This window comes from Arachis hypogaea, chromosome 12, assembly GCF_003086295.3.
Source record: "Arachis hypogaea cultivar Tifrunner chromosome 12, arahy.Tifrunner.gnm2.J5K5, whole genome shotgun sequence".
Classification (NCBI taxonomy): Eukaryota; Viridiplantae; Streptophyta; class Magnoliopsida; order Fabales; family Fabaceae; genus Arachis; species Arachis hypogaea.
In genome coordinates, this window is record NC_092047.1 from 86,516,266 (window position 1) to 86,533,748 (window position 17,483).

At 38.1% G+C, this 17,483-nt stretch overlaps 2 non-coding genes across 2 annotated transcripts; one reads left to right on the forward strand and one right to left on the reverse strand.

Moving 5' to 3' along the window:
- Positions 1-1,640: 1,640 nt before the first annotated feature.
- On the reverse strand, positions 1,641-1,748 carry LOC112731721 (small nucleolar RNA R71). The gene has a single exon (XR_003167486.1). It is a non-coding gene; the product is annotated as a small nucleolar RNA R71 (small nucleolar RNA).
- Positions 1,749-13,246: 11,498 nt separating this feature from the next.
- Positions 13,247-13,354, forward strand: LOC112731669 (small nucleolar RNA R71). Its single transcript, XR_003167437.1, has one exon. It is a non-coding gene; the product is annotated as a small nucleolar RNA R71 (small nucleolar RNA).
- The last annotated feature ends 4,129 nt before the right edge of the window (positions 13,355-17,483 follow it).

Sequence of the window (17,483 nt, forward strand, 5' to 3'; positions counted from 1 at the left end):
CATCTTTGCATTCATAGTGTCTAAGGATTAAATATTTCTAAGTTTGGTGTCTTGCATGTTTTCTTTGCATCAAAAATTTTTCAAACACATGTTCTTGATGTTCATCATGATCTTCAAAGTGTTCTTGGTGTGCATCTTGACATTCATAGTGTTCTTGCATGCATCATGTGTTTTGATTCAAAATTTTCATGTTGTGAGTCATTTTTTATGTTTTTCTCTCTCATAATTAAAAATTCAAAAATCAAAAAAATATCTTTCCCTTTTTCTTCTCATCAAATTTGAAAATTTGAGTTGACTTTTTCAAAAATTTTTAAAATCAAGTTGTTTCTTATGAGTCAAATCAAATTTTCAATTTGAAAATCTTATCTTTTTCAAAATCTTTTTCAAAAATCAAATCTTTTTCATTTTTCTTATTTATTTTCGAAAATATCATCAACAATTAATGTTTTGATTCAAAAATTTCAAGTTTGTTACTTTCTTGTTAAGAAAGATTCAAACTTTAAGTTCTAGAATCATATCTTGTGATTTCTTGTGAGTCAAGTCATTAATTGTGATTTTAAAATTCAAATCTTTTTCAAAACTATTTCTAATCATATCTTTCTATCATATCTTTTTAAAATCATATCTTTTTCAAAAATATGATTTTAAAATATCTTTTCTAACTTCTTATCTTTTTATCTTTTCAAAATTGATTTTCAAATCTTTTTCAATTTCAATCATATCTTTTTGTTTCAATCATATCTTTTTCAAAACTACCTAACTAATTCTCCCTCTCTAATTTTCGAAAATTATCTCCCCCTTTTTCAAATTTCCTTTTTAATTAACTAATTGTTTTAATTTTAATTTAATTTCAATTTCAATTTTCGAATTTTTTATTTTATTTTATTTTTTTTCGAAATTCCCTCTCTCTCATCCCCTTCTATTTATTTAATTACTTACTAACACTTCTCCTCATCTCATATCTCTGCTCCTATCCTCACCCTTATGTTTGGATTATCCATTCTTCTTCACTCTTATTCCCTTTCTTCTTCTACTAACAACAAGGGAACCTCTATACTGTGGTAAAAAGGATCCCTATTATTATTTTCTGTTCCCTCCTTTTTCATATGAGCAGGAGCAAGGACAAGAACATTCTTGTTGAAGCTGATCCAGAACCTGAAAGGACTTTGAAGAGGAAAATAAGAGAAGCTAAAATACAACAATCCAGAGACAACCTTACAGAAATTTTCGAAAAGGAAGAGGAGATGGCAGCCGAAAATAATAATAATGCAAGGAGGATGCTTGGTGACTTTACTGCACCTAATTCCAATTTACATGGAAGAAGCATCTCAATCCCTGCCATTGGAGCAAACAATTTTGAGCTTAAACCTCAATTAGTTTCTCTAATGCAACAGAACTGCAAGTTTCATGGACTTCCATCAGAAGATCATTTTCAGTTCTTAACTAAATTCCTGCAGATCTGTGAGACTGTGAAGACTAATGGAGTAGATCCTGAAGTCTACAGGCTCATGCTTTTCCCTTTTGCTGTAAGAGACAGAGCTAGAATATGGTTGGACTCACAACCTAAAGATAGCCTGAACTCTTGGGATAAGCTGGTCACAGCCTTCTTGGCTAAGTTCTTTCCTCCTCAAAAGCTGAGCAAGCTTAGAGTGGATGTTCAGACCTTCAAGCAAAAAGATGGTGAATCCCTCTATGAAGCTTGGGAAAGATACAAGCAGATGACCAAAAGGTGTCCTTCTGACATGCTTTCAGAATGGAACATTCTGGATATATTCTATTATAGTCTGTCTGAGTTCTCCAAGATGTCATTGGACCATTCTGCAGGTGAATCCATTCACCTAAAGAAAACGCCTACAGAAGCTCAAGAAATTATTGACATGGTTGCAAATAATCAATTCATGTACACTTGTGAGAGGAATCCTGTAAGTAATGGGACGCCTCAGAAGAAGGGAGTTTTTGAAATTGATACTCTGAATGCCATATTGGCTCAGAATAAAATATTGACTCAGCAAGTCAATATGATCTCTCAGAGTCTGAATGGATTGAAGGAATCATCCAACAGTACTCAAGAGGCATCTTCTGAGGAAGAAGCTTATGATCCTAAGAACCCTGCAATAGCAGAGGTGAATTATATGGGTGAACCCTATGGAAACACCTATAATCCCTCATGGAGAAATCACCCAAATCTCTCATGGAAGGATCAACAAAAGTCTCAACAAGGCTTTAATAATGGTGAAAAAAACGAGTTTAACAATAGTAAACCTTTTCCATCATCTTCTCAGCAACAGACAGAGAACTCTGAACAAAATACCTCTAATTTAGCAAACTTAGTCTCTGATCTGTCCAAGGCCACTCTAAGTTTCATGAGTGAAACAAGGTCCTCCATAAGAAATTTGGAGGCACAAGTGGGCCAGCGGAGTAAGAAAATTACTGAAACACCTCCTAGTACTCTCCCAAGCAATACAGAAGAGAATCCAAAGAGAGAGTGCAAGGCCATTGATACAATCAATATGGCCGAATGCATGGAGGACAGAGAGGACGTAAACCCCACTGAGGATAACCTCATGGGACGTCTCTCAAGCAAGAAGGAGTTTTCCTTTGAGGAACCAAAGGAATCTGAGGCTCATCTAGAGACCATAGAAATTCCATTGAACCTCCTTATGCCCTTCATGAGCTCTGATGAGTATTCTTCTCCTGAAGAGAATGAGGATGTTACTGAAGAGCAAGTTACCAAGTACCTTGGTGCAATCATGAAGCTGAATGCCAAATTATTTGGTAATGAGACTTGGGAAGATGAACCCCCTTGCTCATCAATGAACTAAGTGATCTGGATCAACTGACATTTCCTCAGAAGAAACAGGATCCTGGAAAGTTCTTAATACCTTGTACCATAAGCACCATGACCTTTGAGAAGGATCTGTGCGACCTTGGGTCAGGGATAAACCTCATGCCACTCTCTGTAATGGAGAAACTGGAAATTCTTGAGGTACAGGCTGCCAATTTTTCATTAGAGATGGCAGACAACTCCATGAAAATGGCTTATGGACAAGTAGAGGACGTACTAGTAAAGGTTGAAGGCCTTTACATCCCTGCTGATTTCATAATCCTAGATACTGGGAAGGATGAGGATGAATCCATCATCCTTGGAAGATCCTTCTTAGCCATAGCAAGAGCTGTGATTGATGTAGACAGAGGAGAGTTGGTCCTTCAACTAAATGAGGACAACCTTGTGTTTAAAACTCAAGGATCTCCTTCTGTAACAATGGAGAGAAAGCATGAAAAGTTTCTCTCGGTACAGAGTCAACTAAAGCCCCCACAGTCAAACTCTAAGTTTGGTGTTGGGAGGCCTCAGCCAAACTCTAAGTTTGGTATTGGGAGTCTACAAAATTGACCTGATCACCTGTGTAGCTCCATGAGAGCCCACTGTCAAGCTATTGACATTAAAGAAGCGCTTGTTGGGAGGCAACCTAATTTTTATTTATCTAATTTTATTTTTTATTTTTATTGTCCTTCCATGTTTTATTAGGTTCATGATCATGTGGAGTCACAAAATAAATCAAAAAAATTAAAAACAGAATCAAAAATAGCAGAAGAAAAATCACACCCTAGAGGAAGGACTTACTGGCGTTCAAACGCCAGTAAGGAGCATCTGGCTGGCGTTCAACGCCAGAACAGAGCATGGAGCTGGCGCTGAACGCCAGAAACAAGCATGAAGCTGGCGTTCAACGCCAGAAACATGCTGCACATGGGCGTTGAACGCCCAGAACAAGCATCACTTCGGCGTTTAAACGCCAGAAATGCATGCAAGGGCATTTTGCATGCCTAGTTGGTGCAGGGATATCCTTGACACCTCAGGATCTGTGGACCCCACAGGATCACCTCAGGATCTGTGGACCCCACAGGATCCCTACATACCTCCACTCACCTTCCCTCCTCATAATCCTATATCACCTCAATCTCTCTTCCCCATCACCTCTTCACCACTCACATCCATATCTTCTTCTTTTTCTTCTATTCTTTCTTCTTTTACTCGAGGGCGAGCAACATTCTAAGTTTGGTATGGAAAAAGCATTGCTTTTTTATTTTTCCATAACCATTGATGGCACCTAAGGCCAGAGAAACCTCTAGAAAGAGGAAATGAAAGACAAAAGCTTCCACCTCCAAGTCATAGGAGATGGAGAGATTCATCTCAAAGGTCTATAGCTCAGTGGTAAAACATTTGACTACAAATCAAGAGATCCCTGAGATACCTCAGGGGATACATTTTCCTCCACACAATTATTGGAAGCAACTAAGGGTGGAAAATCAAGGGCACTCCATCATCCTCCATGAAATTAGAGAAGATCAAAGAGCAATGAGGGAGGAGCAACAAAGACAAGGAAGAGACATAGAAGAGCTCAAGGACATCATTGGTTCCTCAAGAAGGAAACGCCACCATCACTAAGGTGGACTCATTCCTTGATCTTAAATTTTCTGTTTTTCGTTTTTATGTTAAATGTTTATCTATGTTTGTGTCTTATTACATGATCATTAGTATCTAAGTGTCTATGCCTTAAAGTAGTGAATATGAATCCATCATCTCTCTTAAATGAAAAATGTTTTAAAAACAAAAGAACAAGAAGTACATGGTTTCGAATTCATCCTTGAAACTAGTTTAATTATTTTGATGTGGTGACAATACTTTTTGTTTTATGAATGAATGCTTGAACAGTGCATATGTCTTTTGAAGTTGTTGTTTAAGAATGTTAAATATGTTGGCTCTTGAAGAATAAGGAAAAAGGAGACATGTTATTTGATAATCTAAAAAATCATAAAATTGATTCTTGAAGCAAGAAAAAGCAGTGAATACAGAAAGCTTGCAAAAAAAAAAAAGCAAGCAGAAAAAGCCAAAAGCTCTTAAAACCAAAAGGCAAGAGCAAAAAGCCAATAGCCCTTAAAACCAAAAGGCAAGGGTAAATAAAAAGGATCCAAGACTTTGAGCATCAGTGGATAGGAGGACCTAAAGGAATAAAATCCTGGCCTAAGCGGCTAAACTAAGCTGTCCCTAACCATGTGCTTGTGGCGTGAAGGTGTCAAGTGAAAACTTGAGACTAAGCGGTTAAAGTCAAGGTCCAAAGCAAAAACAGAGTGTGCTTAAGAACCCTGGACACCTCTAATTGGAGACTTTAGCAAAGCTGAGTCACAATCTGAAAAGGTTCACCCAGTTATGTGTCTGTGGCATTTATGTATCCGGTGGTAATACTGGAAAACAAAGTGCTTAGGGCCACGACCAAGACTCATAAAGTAGCTGTGTTCAAGAATCAACATACTGAACTAGGAGAATCAATAATACTATCTGAACTCTGAGTTCCTATAGATGCCAATCATTCTGAACTTCAATGGATAAAGTGAGATGCCAAAACTATTCAAGAGGCAAAAAGCTATAAGTCCCGCTCATCTTATTGGAGCTATGTTTCATTGATATTTTGGAATTTATAGTATATTCTCTTCTTTTTATCCTATTTGATTTTCAGTTGCTTGGGGACAAGCAACAATTTAAGTTTGGTGTTGTGATGAGCGGATAGTTTATACGCTTTTTGGCATTGTTTTTACATAGTTTTCAGTATAATTTAGTTAGTTTTTAGTATATTTTTATTAGTTTTTAATTAAAATTCACATTTCTAGACTTTACTATGAGTTTGTGTATTTTTCTATGATTTCAGGTAATTTCTGGCTGAAATTGAGGGACCTGAGCAAAAATCAGATTTAGAGGTTGAAGAAGGACTGCAGATGCTGTTGGATTCTGACCTCCCTGCACTCAAAATGAATTTTCTTGAGCTACAGAACTCCAAATGGCACGCTTCCAATTGCGTTGGAAAGTAGACATCCAGGGCTTTCCAGAAATATATAATAGTTTATACTTTGCTCGAGTTTAGAGGACGTAAACTGGCGTTGAACGCCAGTTCCATGTTGCAGTCTGGCGTTCAGCGCCAGAAACAAGTTGCAAAGTGGAGTTCAACGCCAGAAACACGTTACAAACTGGCGTTCAACTCCAAGAATGACCTCTCCACGTGTAAACTTCAAGCTCAGCCCAAGCACACACTAAGTGGGCCCCGAAAGTGGATTTCTACATCATTTACTTATTTCTGTAAACCCTAGTAACTAGTTTAGTATAAATAGGACTTTTTACTATTGTATTTAGATCTTCGGATCATCTTTAGTTTCATCTTTAGATCACGTTTGTGGGCTGGCCATTCGGCCATGCCTGAACCTTTCACTTATGTATTTTTCAACGGTAGAGTTTCTACACACTATAGATTAAGGTGTGGAGCTCTGTTGTTCCTCAAAGATTAATGCAAAGTACTACTGTTTTTCTATTCAATTCTACTTATTCTGCTTCTATGATATTCATTCGCACTTCAATATGATGGATGTGATGATCGTGACAGTCATCATCATTCTCAACTTATGAACGCGTGCCTGACAACCATTTCCGTTCTACCTTAGATTGAATGGGTATCTCTTGGATATCTAATACAGGGGACCGAGTCCGAGTTATTAGTGTCTTCATGGTATAAGTTAGAACCCATGAATGGCCATTCCTGAGATTCAGAAAGTCTAAACCTTGTCTGTGGTATTCCGAGTAGGATCTGAGAAGGGATGGCTGTGACGAGCTTCAAACTCGCGAGTGCTGGGCGTAGTGACAGATGCAAAAGGATCAATGGATCCTATTCCAGTATGATCAAAAACCGACAGATGATTAGCCGTGCCATGACAGAGCATTTGGACCTTTTTCACAGAGAGGATGGGATGTAGCCATTGACAACGGTGATGCCCTACATAAAGCTTGCCATGGAAAGGAGTAGGATTGATTGGATGAAGACAGCAGGAAAGCAGAGATCAGAGGAACAAAAGCATCTCTATACGCTTATTTGAAATTCTCACCAATGAATTACATAAGTACCACTATCCTATTTTATATTTTATTTATTTTCATCCACTATAATTTCTTAATACAATTTAATCCGCCTGACTGAGATTTACAAGGTGACCATAGCTTACTTCAAGCCGACAATCTCCGTGGGATCGACCCTTACTCACGTAAGGTTTATTACTTGGACGACCCAGTGCACTTGCTGGTTAGTTGTACGAAGTTGTGAAACAGATATAAGATCATGAACGTGCGTATTAAGTTTTTAGCGCCGTTACCAAGGAATGGAATGATCACGATTTCGCACACCACATATGCGGAACATGGCTATGTATGCGACGTTGTCACTTTTACACTCATGCGTACGCAGGATGTATTATGCATACGTAGAACCTCTTCACTGTCTAGAAATCTCGCGTAGCGAACAATGTATGCGTACGCAGAACTATCTTTTTCTAAATTTTCGCGTATGCGGTGGGTAAATTAAATTTTTACATATCAATGAGTAAATGAATACTTCAACAAACTATCAATGATGTCCTAACCAAAAATACAAAGGACTAAATTATTCCTTATAATTAAAAAAAGAGTGATATATTTGTCTTAATATGTTATCTTTTTTAATGGTGCAAAACAAATTAAACTTGCCTAGTGAGAAATGAATTTTTCGATTTTAAATTCTTAAAAAATATTTTATCTTGTGTTTTGATTAGGGAAAAGATTGGTAGATCACTCTAAATAATTGGTATACGAAATTGCTACTCAGGTTGTGAATTGTTGTTCGAAATTGATTCCCTGGCAATGGCACCAAAAACGGATGCACAGGACCATGGTCTAAACATGTCTTCACAACTTCGCATAACTAACCAGCAAGTGCACTGGGTCGTCCAAGTAATACCTTACGTGAGTAAGGGTCGAATCCCACGGAGATTGTCGGTATGAAGCAAGCTATGGTCACCTTGTAAATCTCAGTCAGGCGGATATAAAACAGTAATGGGTTTTCGAAAATAAAATAATAGAATAGGGATAGAGGTACTTATGTAAATCATTGGTAGGAATTTTAGATAAGCGAATGGAGATGCTTTTCGTTCCTCTGAACCTCTGCTTTCCTGCTATCTTCATCCAGTCAGTCTTACTCCTTTCCATGGCTGGCTTTATGTGATACATCACCACTGTCAATGGCTACTTTCGGTCATCTCTCGGGAAAATGATCCAATGCCCTGTCACGGCACGGCTAATCGTCTGGAGGCATCACCCTTGTCAATGGCTTCATCTTATCCTCTCAGTGAAAATGGTCAACGCACCCTGTCACGGCACGGCTATTCATCTGTCGGTTCTTGATCATGCTGGAATAGGATTTACTATCCTTTTGCGTCTGTCACTAACGCCCTGCAATCGCGAGTTTGGAGCTCGTCACAGTCATTCATTCATTGAATCCTACTCAGAATAGCACAGACAAGGTTTAGACCTTCCGAATTCTCTTGAATGCCGCCATCATTCTAGCTTACACCACGAAGATTCTGGTTAGGAGATCTAAGAGTTACTCATTCACTCTAAGGTAGAACGGAAGTGGTTGTCAGGCACGCGTTCATAGGGAATGATGATGATTGTCACGTTCATCACATTCAGATTGAAGTACGAATTAATATCTTAGAAGCGAAACAAGATGAATTGAATAGAAAACAGTAGTACTTTGCATTAATCTTTGAGGAACAACAGAGCTCCACACCTTAATCTATGGAGTGTAGAAGCTCTACCGTTAAAATTATATAAGTGAAAGTCCAGGCATGGCCGAGAGGCCAGCCCTCAAACGTGATCTAAGATAGCATACAACTGATCAAAGATGGTCAAAAAGACGTCTAATACAGTAGTAAAAGGTCCTATTTATAATAAACTAGCTACTAGGGTTTACATGAGTAAGTAATTGATGCATAAATCCACTTCTGGGGCCCACTTGGTGTGTGCTTGGGCTGAGCTTGAGTGTTGCACGTGTAGAGGTCCTTCTTGGAGTTGAACGCCAGTTTTTGTGCCAATTTGGGCGTTCAACTCTGGTTTTGGATCCTTTTCTGGCGCTGGACGCCAGATTTAGGCAGTAAGCTGGCGTTGAACGCCAGTTTACGTCATCTATTCTTGGCCAAAGTATGGACTATTATATATTTCCTGAAAGCCCTGGATGTCTAATTTCCAACGCAATTGGAAGTGCACCATTTTGAGTTTTGTAGCTCCAGAAAATCCACTTTGAGTGCAGGGAGGTCAGAATCCAACAGCATCAGCAGTCCTTCTTCAACCTCTGAATCTGATTTCTGCTCAAGTCCCTCAATTTCAGCCAGAAAATACCTGAAATCATAGAAAAACACACAAACTCATAGTAAAGTCCAGAAATGTGAATTTAACATAAAAACTAATGAAAACATCCCTAAAAGTAACTAGATTCTACTGAAAACATACTAAAAACAATGCCAAAAAGCGTATAAATTATCCGCTCATCACAACACCAAACTTAAATTGTTGCTTGTCCCCAAGCAACTGAAAATCAAATAGGATAAAAAGAAGAGAATATACTATAAATTCCAAACTATCAATGAAACATAGCTCCAATCAGATGAGGGGGACTTATAGCTTTTTGCCTCTTGAATAGTTTTGGCATCTCACTCTATCCATTGAGGTTCAGAATGATTGGCTTCTATAGGAACTCAGAGTTCAGATAGTGTTATTGGTTCTCCTAGTTCAGTATGATGATTCTTGAACACAGCTTCTTTATGAGTCTTGGCCGTGGCCCTAAGCACTTTGTTTTCCAGTATTACCACCGGATACATAAATGCCACAGACACATAACTGGGTGAACCTTTTCAGATTGTGACTCAGCTTTGCTAAAGTCCCTAATTAGAGGTTTCCAGGGTTCTTAAGCACACTCTTTTTTTTTTTGCTTTGGACCTTGACTTTAACCGCTCAGTCTCAAGTTTTCACTTGACACCTACACGCCACAAGCACATGGTTAGGGACAGCTTGGTTTAGCCGCTTAGACCAGGATTTTATTCCTTTAGGCCCTCCTATCCACTGATGCTCAAAGCCTTGGGATCCTTTTTATTTGCCCTTGCCTTTTGGTTTTAAGGGTTATTGGCTTTTTGCTCTTGCCTCTTGGTTTTAAGAGCTTTGGCTTTTTCTGCTTGCTTTTTCTTTTTCTTTCTATTTTTTTTTCGCCCATTTTTTTTTCTGCAAGCTTTGTTCTTTGCTGCTTTTTCTTGCTTCAAGAATCATTTTTATGATTTTTTAGATTATCAAATAACATGTCTCCTAGTCATCATTCTTTCAAGAGCCAACATATTTAACATTCTTAAACAACAACTTCAAAAGACATATGCACTGTTTAAGCATACATTCAGAAAACAAGAAGCATTGTCACCACATCAATATAATTAAACTAAGTTCAAGGATAAATTCGAAACTCATGTACTTCTTGTTCTTTTGAATTAAAATATTTTTCATTTAAGAGAGGTGATGGATTCATAGGACATTCATATCTTTAAGACATAGTTACTACTTACTAATGATCATGTAATGAAGACACAAACATAGATAAGCACACAACATAGAAAATGAAAAACAGAAGAAGTAAGAACAAGGAATGAATCCACCTTAGTGATGGTGGCGCTTCCTTCTTGAGGAACCAATGATGTCCTTGAGCTCTTCTATGTCTCTTCCTTGTCTTTGTTGCTCCTCCCTCATTGCTTTTTGATATTCTCTTATTTCATGAAGGATGATGGAGTGCTCTTGATGTTCCACCCTTAGTTGCTTCCAATAATTGTGTGGAAGAATATGTATCCCCTGAGGTATCTCAAGGATCTCTTGATTTGCAGTCAAATGTTCTACCACTGAGCTATAGACCCTTGATGGAAGCTTTTGTCTTCCCTTTCCTCTTTCTAGAGGTTTTTCTGGCCTTAGGTGCCATCAATGGTAATGGAAAAACAAAAATCTCATGCTTTTACCACACCAAACTTAGAATGTTGCTCGCCCTCGAGCAAAAGAAGAAAAAATAGAAGAAGAAGAAGAAGAAGATATGGAGGAGATGGAGGGATGTGGGCATGGATGTGAGTGGTGAATAGAAAACAAAAGGGATGGTCATGAATGGAGAAAGAGAGGGTGAGGTGGGTAGGGATCCTGTGAGGTCCACAGATCCTTAGATGATCCTGTGGGGTCCACAGATCCTGAGGTGTCAAGGCATTTACATCCCTGCACCAATTTAGGCATGCAAAATACCCTTGCACACAACTCTGGGCGTTCAGCGCCAGGTTGGTGCCCATTTTGGGTGTTCAACGCCCATTTGTTGCCATTTCTGGCGTTGAACGCCAGAACCATGCTTGTTCTGGGCGTTCAGCGCCAGGATGCTGCCCATTTTGGGCGTTCAGCGCCAGAACTATGCTCTGTTCTAGCGTTGAACGCCAGGCAGATGCTTCCTCCAGGGTGTGATTTTTCTTCTGCTGTTTTTGATTCTGTTTTTTATTTTTTTTGTTTATTTTGTGACTCCACATGATCATGAACCTATAAAGACATATAACTAAGAAAAATATAGTTAGATAAATAAAAATTGGGTTGCCTCCCAACAAGCGTTTCTTTAATGTCAATAGCTTGACAGTGGGCTCTCATGGAGCCTCACAGATGTGCAGAGCTTTGTTGAGACTCTCCAACACCAAACTTAGAGTTTGGATATGGGAGTTCAACACCAAACTTAGAGTTTGGTTGTGGCCTCCCAACACCAAACTTAGAGTTTGACTGTGGGGGCTTGGGTTGACTCTGCTTTGAGAGAAGCTTTTCATGCTTCCTCTTCATGGTTGTAGAGGGAGATCCTTGAGTTTTAAACAGAAGGGAGTCTTCATTCCATTGGAGGACTAGTTCACCTCTGTCACCATCAATCACAGCTCTTGCTGTGGCCAGAAAAGGTCTTCCTAGGATGATGGATTCATCCTCTTCCTTTCCAGTATCCAGGACTATGAAATCAGCAGGGATGTAAAGGCCTTCAACCTTTACTAACACGTCCTCTACTTGTCCATATGCCTGTTTTCTTGAACTGTCTGCCATCTCTAATGAGATTTTATCAGCTTGCACCCCATAGATTCCCAGTTTCTCTATTACAGAGAGGGGCATGAGGTTTATTCCTGAACCCAGGTCACACAGAGCCTTAAAGATCATGGTGCCTATGGTACAAGGTATTATGAACTTTCCAGGATCCTGTCTCTTCTGAGGCAATGTCAGTTGATCCAGATCATTTAGTTCATTGATGAACAAGGGAGGTTCAACTTCCCAAGTATCAATACGAATTAATTTGGCATTCAGCTTCATGATTGCACCAAGAAACTTGGCAGTTTGCTCTTCAGAAATGTCCTCATTCTCTTCAGAGGAGGAATACTCATCAGAGCTCATGAAGGGTATAAGGAGGTTCAATGGAATCTCTATGGTCTCTAGATGAGCCTCAGAGTCCTTTGGTTCCTCAGAGGGAAGCTCCTTATTGATCACTGGACATCCCAGGAGGTCTTCCTCCTTGGGATTCATGTCCTCCTCTCCTTCTTTGGGTTCGGCCATGGTGCTTATGTCAATGGCCTTGCACTCTCCTTTTGGGTTCTCTTCTGTATTGCTTGGGAGAGTACTAGGAGGGATTTCAGTGATCCTCTCACTCAGCTGGCCCACTTGTGCTTCCAAATTTCTAATGGAAGACCTTGTTTCATTCATGAAACTTACAGTGGCCTTAGATAGATCAGAGACTAAGTTTGCTAAATTAGAGGTATTTTGTTCAGAGTTCTCTGTCTGTTGCTGAGTGGATGATGGAAAAGGTTTATTATTGTTAAACATGTTTCTTCCACCATTATTAAAGCCTTGTTGAGGCTTTTGATCCTTCCATGAGAAATTTGGATGATTTCTCCATGATGAGTTATAGGTGTTTCCATAAGGTTCACCTAAGTAATTCACCTCTGCTATTGCAGGGTTCTCAGGATCATAAGCTTCTTCTCCATAAGAAGCCTCTTGAGTACTGTTGGATGCAGCTTGCATTCCATTCAGACTCTGAGAAATCATATTGACTTGCTAAGTCAATATTTTATTCTGAGCCAATATGGCATTCAGAGTATCAACTTCAAGAACTCCCTTCTTCATAGGCGTCCCATTATTCACAGGATTCCTCTCAGAAGTGTACATGAACTGGTTATTAGCAACCATGTCAATGAGTTCTTGAGCTTCTGCAGGTGTTTTCTTTAGGTGAATGGATCCACCTGCAGAAGTATCCAATGACATCTTTGATAGCTCAGATAAACCATCATAGAATATATCCAACATGGTCCATTCTGAAAGCATGTCAGAAGGACACTTTTTGGTCAGCTGCTTGTATCTTTCCCAAGCTTCATAGAGGGATTCACCTTCCTTCTGTCTGAAGGTCTGAACATCCACTCTAAGCTTGCTCAGCTTTTGAGGAGGAAAGAACTTGGCTAAGAAAGCCGTGACCAGCTTATCCCAAGAGTTCAGGCTATCTTTAGGTTGAGAGTCCAACCATATTCTAGCTCTGTCTCTTACAGCAAAAGGGAAAAGCATGAGCCTGTAGACTTCAGGATCTACTCCATTAGTCTTAACAGTATCACATATCTGCAAGAATTCAGTTAAGAACTGAAAAGGATCTTCAGATGGAAGTCCATGAAACTTGCAGTTTTGCTGCATCAGAGAAACTAATTGAGGTTTCAGCTCAAAGTTGTTTGCTCCAATGGCAGGAATGGATATGCTTCTTCCATATAAATTGGAATTAGGTGCAGTAAAGTCACCAAGCATCCTCCTTGCATTATTATTATTTTTGGCTGCCATCTCCTCTTCCTGTTCGAAAATTTCTGAAAGGTTATCTCTGGATTGTTGTAATTTAGCTTCTCTTAATTTTCTCTTCAGAGTCTTTTCAGGTTCTGGATCTGCTTCAACAAGAATGTTCTTGTCCTTGCTCCTGCTCATATGACAAAGAAGAGGGCACAGAAAAATAATAATAATAGAGATCCTTTATACCACAGTATAGGGGTCCCTTTGTGAGTAGAAGAAAAGAGGGAGACAAAGAATGTGATGTAAAGAAAGAAACACAACTGTGAGGAGGGCAGAGATGTGAGATGAGATGTTAGTAAATGAATAAATAAATAGAATAAGATGGGAGAGGGAGAATTTTCGAAAATAATTTTTGAAAAAGAGTTAGTGATTTTCGAAAATAGTTTTTGAAAAAGGTTAGTATTTTTTTCGAAAAATTTTTAAAATCAAAAATAAAAATAATTAGTTAATAAAAAAGAAATTTTTGAAAAAGAGGGAAGATATTTTCGAAAATTAGAGAGAGAGAGAGTTAGTTAGGTAGTTTTGAAAAAGTTAAGAAACAAACAAAAAGTTAGTTAGTTAGTTGAAACAAATTTGAAAAGATAAGAAGTTAGGAAGTTAGAAAAGATATTTTGAAAATTTTTTGAAAAAGGTATGATGAGAAGATATTTTTGAAAAGATATGATAGGAATTAGTTTTGAAAAATATTTGATTTTTAAAATCACAATTAATGACTTGATTCACAAGAAATCACAAGATATGATTCTAGAACTTAAAGTTTGAATCTTTCTTAACAAGTAAGTAACAAACTTGAAATTTTTGAATCAAAACATTAATTGATGATGTTATTTTCGAAAATCATGTGATAAAAATAAGAAAAAGATTTTTGAAAAATATTTTTGGAATTTTCAAAAATAACTAAGAAATTTGAAAAAGATTTGATTTTTGAAAAAGATTTTGAAAAAGATAAGATTTTCAAATTGAAAATTTGATTTGACTCATAAGAAACAACTTGATTTTAAAAATTTTTGAAAAAGTCAACTCAAATTTTCGAATTTGATGAGAGAAAAAGGGAAAGATATTTTTTTGATTTTTGAATTTTTATGATGCAAGAGAAAAATTAAAAACATCATTTTTATGTTTTTCTCGTTTATTTTTTAATCAAAACAAGGGATGCATGCAAGAACACTATGAATGTCAAGATGAACACCAAGAACACTATGAAGATCATGATGAACATCAAGAACATATTTTTGAAAAATTTTTAATGCAAAGAAAACATGCAAGACACCAAACTTAGAATTCTTTAATGCTTAGACACTAAGAATTCAAGAATGCATATGAAAAACAAGAAAAGATACAAAACATGCAAATGCAAAGATCAAACAAGAAGACTTACCAAGAACAACTTGAAGATCATGAAGAACACTATGAATGCATGAATTTTCGAAAAATGCAAGATGCATATGCAATTGACACCAAACTTATAACATGACACATGACTCAAACAAGAACACAAAAATATTTTTGATTTTTATGATTTTATGATTTTTTTGTATTTTCTTTTAATTTTTTTTTCGAAAATTATTGTGAAAAATAAAAATAAGGATTCCAAAATTTTTAATATGAATTCCAGGAATCTTGCCATGTTAGTCTTAAAGCTCCAATCAAAGGGTCAGGCATGGCTTAATAGCCAGCCAAGCTTTAATAAAAATATGAGTGTAATTCAGACATGACAAGCCTAACATGCCCTATCCAGAAGAATTGGGCATGACTCCATTGAGGTGATTAGTTGAAGACCAATCCCAAAGCAGTTTGGGTATGGCTTTACAGCCAGATATGCTTCAACATGCTTCATGAAACACTAGAATTCATTCTTAAAAATTCTGAAGAAAAATAATATTTTTGAAAACATTTTTTTTTCGAAAACAAGTGAGAAATTTTTGAAAAATTTTTGAAAGGAAAACAAAAAGAAAATTACCCAATCTGAGCAACAAGATGAACCGTCAGTTGTCCAAACTCGAACAATCCCCGGCAACGGCGCCAAAAACTTGGTATGCGAAATTGCTACTCAGGTTGTGAATTGTTGTTCGAAATTGATTCCCTGGCAATGGCACCAAAAACGGATGCACAGGACCATGGTCTAAACATATCTTCACAACTTCGCATAACTAACCAGCAAGTGCACTAGGTCGTCCAAGTAATACCTTACGTGAGTAAGGGTCGAATCCCACGGAGATTGTCGGTATGAAGCAAGCTATGGTCACCTTGTAAATCTCAGTCAGGCGGATATAAAACAGTAATGGGTTTTCGAAAATAAAATAATAGAATAGGGATAGAGGTACTTATGTAAATCATTGGTAGGAATTTCAGATAAGCGAATGGAGATGCTTTTCGTTCCTCTGAACCTCTGCTTTCCTGCTATCTTCATCCAGTCAGTCTTACTCCTTTCCGTGGCTGGCTTTATGTGATACATCACCACTGTCAATGGCTACTTTCGGTCATCTCTCGGGAAAATGATCCAATGCCCTGTCACGGCACGGCTAATCGTCTGGAGGCATCACCCTTGTCAATGGCTTCATCTTATCCTCTCAGTGAAAATGGTCAACGCACCCTGTCACGGCACGGCTATTCATCTGTCGGTTCTCGATCATGCTGGAATAGGATTTACTATCCTTTTGCGTCTATCACTAATGCCCTGCAATCGCGAGTTTGGAGCTCGTCACAGTCATTCATTCATTGAATCCTACTCGGAATACCACAGACAAGGTTTAGACCTTCCGGATTCTCTTGAATGCCGCCATCATTCTAGCTTACACCACGAAGATTCTGGTTAGGAGATCTAAGAGATACTCATTCAGTCTAAGGTAGAACGGAAGTGGTTGTCAGGCACGCGTTCATAGGGAATGATGATGATTGTCACGTTCATCACATTCAGATTGAAGTACGAATTAATATCTTAGAAGCGAAACAAGATGAATTGAATAGAAAACAGTAGTACTTTGCATTAATCTTTGAGGAACAACAGAGCTCCACACCTTAATCTATGGAGTGTAGAAGCTCTACCGTTAAAATTATATAAGTGAAAGTCCAGGCATGGCCGAGAGGCCAGCCCTCAAACGTGATCTAAGATACCATACAACTGATCAAAGATGGTCAAAAAGACGTCTAATACAGTAGTAAAAGGTCCTATTTATAATAAACTAGCTACTAGGGTTTACATGAGTAAGTAATTGATGCATAAATCCACTTCCGGGGCCCACTTGGTGTGTGCTTGGGCTGAGCTTGAGTGTTGCACGTGTAGAGGTCCTTCTTGGAGTTGAACGCCAGTTTTTGTGCCAGTTTGGGCGTTCAACTCTGGTTTTGGATCCTTTTCTGGCGCTGGACGCCAGATTTGGGCAGTAAGCTGGTGTTGAACGCCAGTTTACGTCATCTATTCTTGACCAAAGTATGGACTATTATATATTTCTTGAAAGCCCTGGATGTCTACTTTCCAACGCAATTGGAAGCGCGCCATTTCGAGTTCTGTAGCTCCAGAAAATCCACTTTGAGTGCAGGGAGGTCAGAATCCAACAGCATCAGCAGTCCTTCTTCAACCTCTGAATCTGATTTCTGCTCAAGTCCCTCAATTTCAGCCAGAAAATACCTGAAATCACAGAAAAACACACAAACTCATAGTAAAGTCCAGAAATGTGAATTTAACATAAAAACTAATGAAAACATCCCTAAAAGTAACTAGATTCTACTGAAA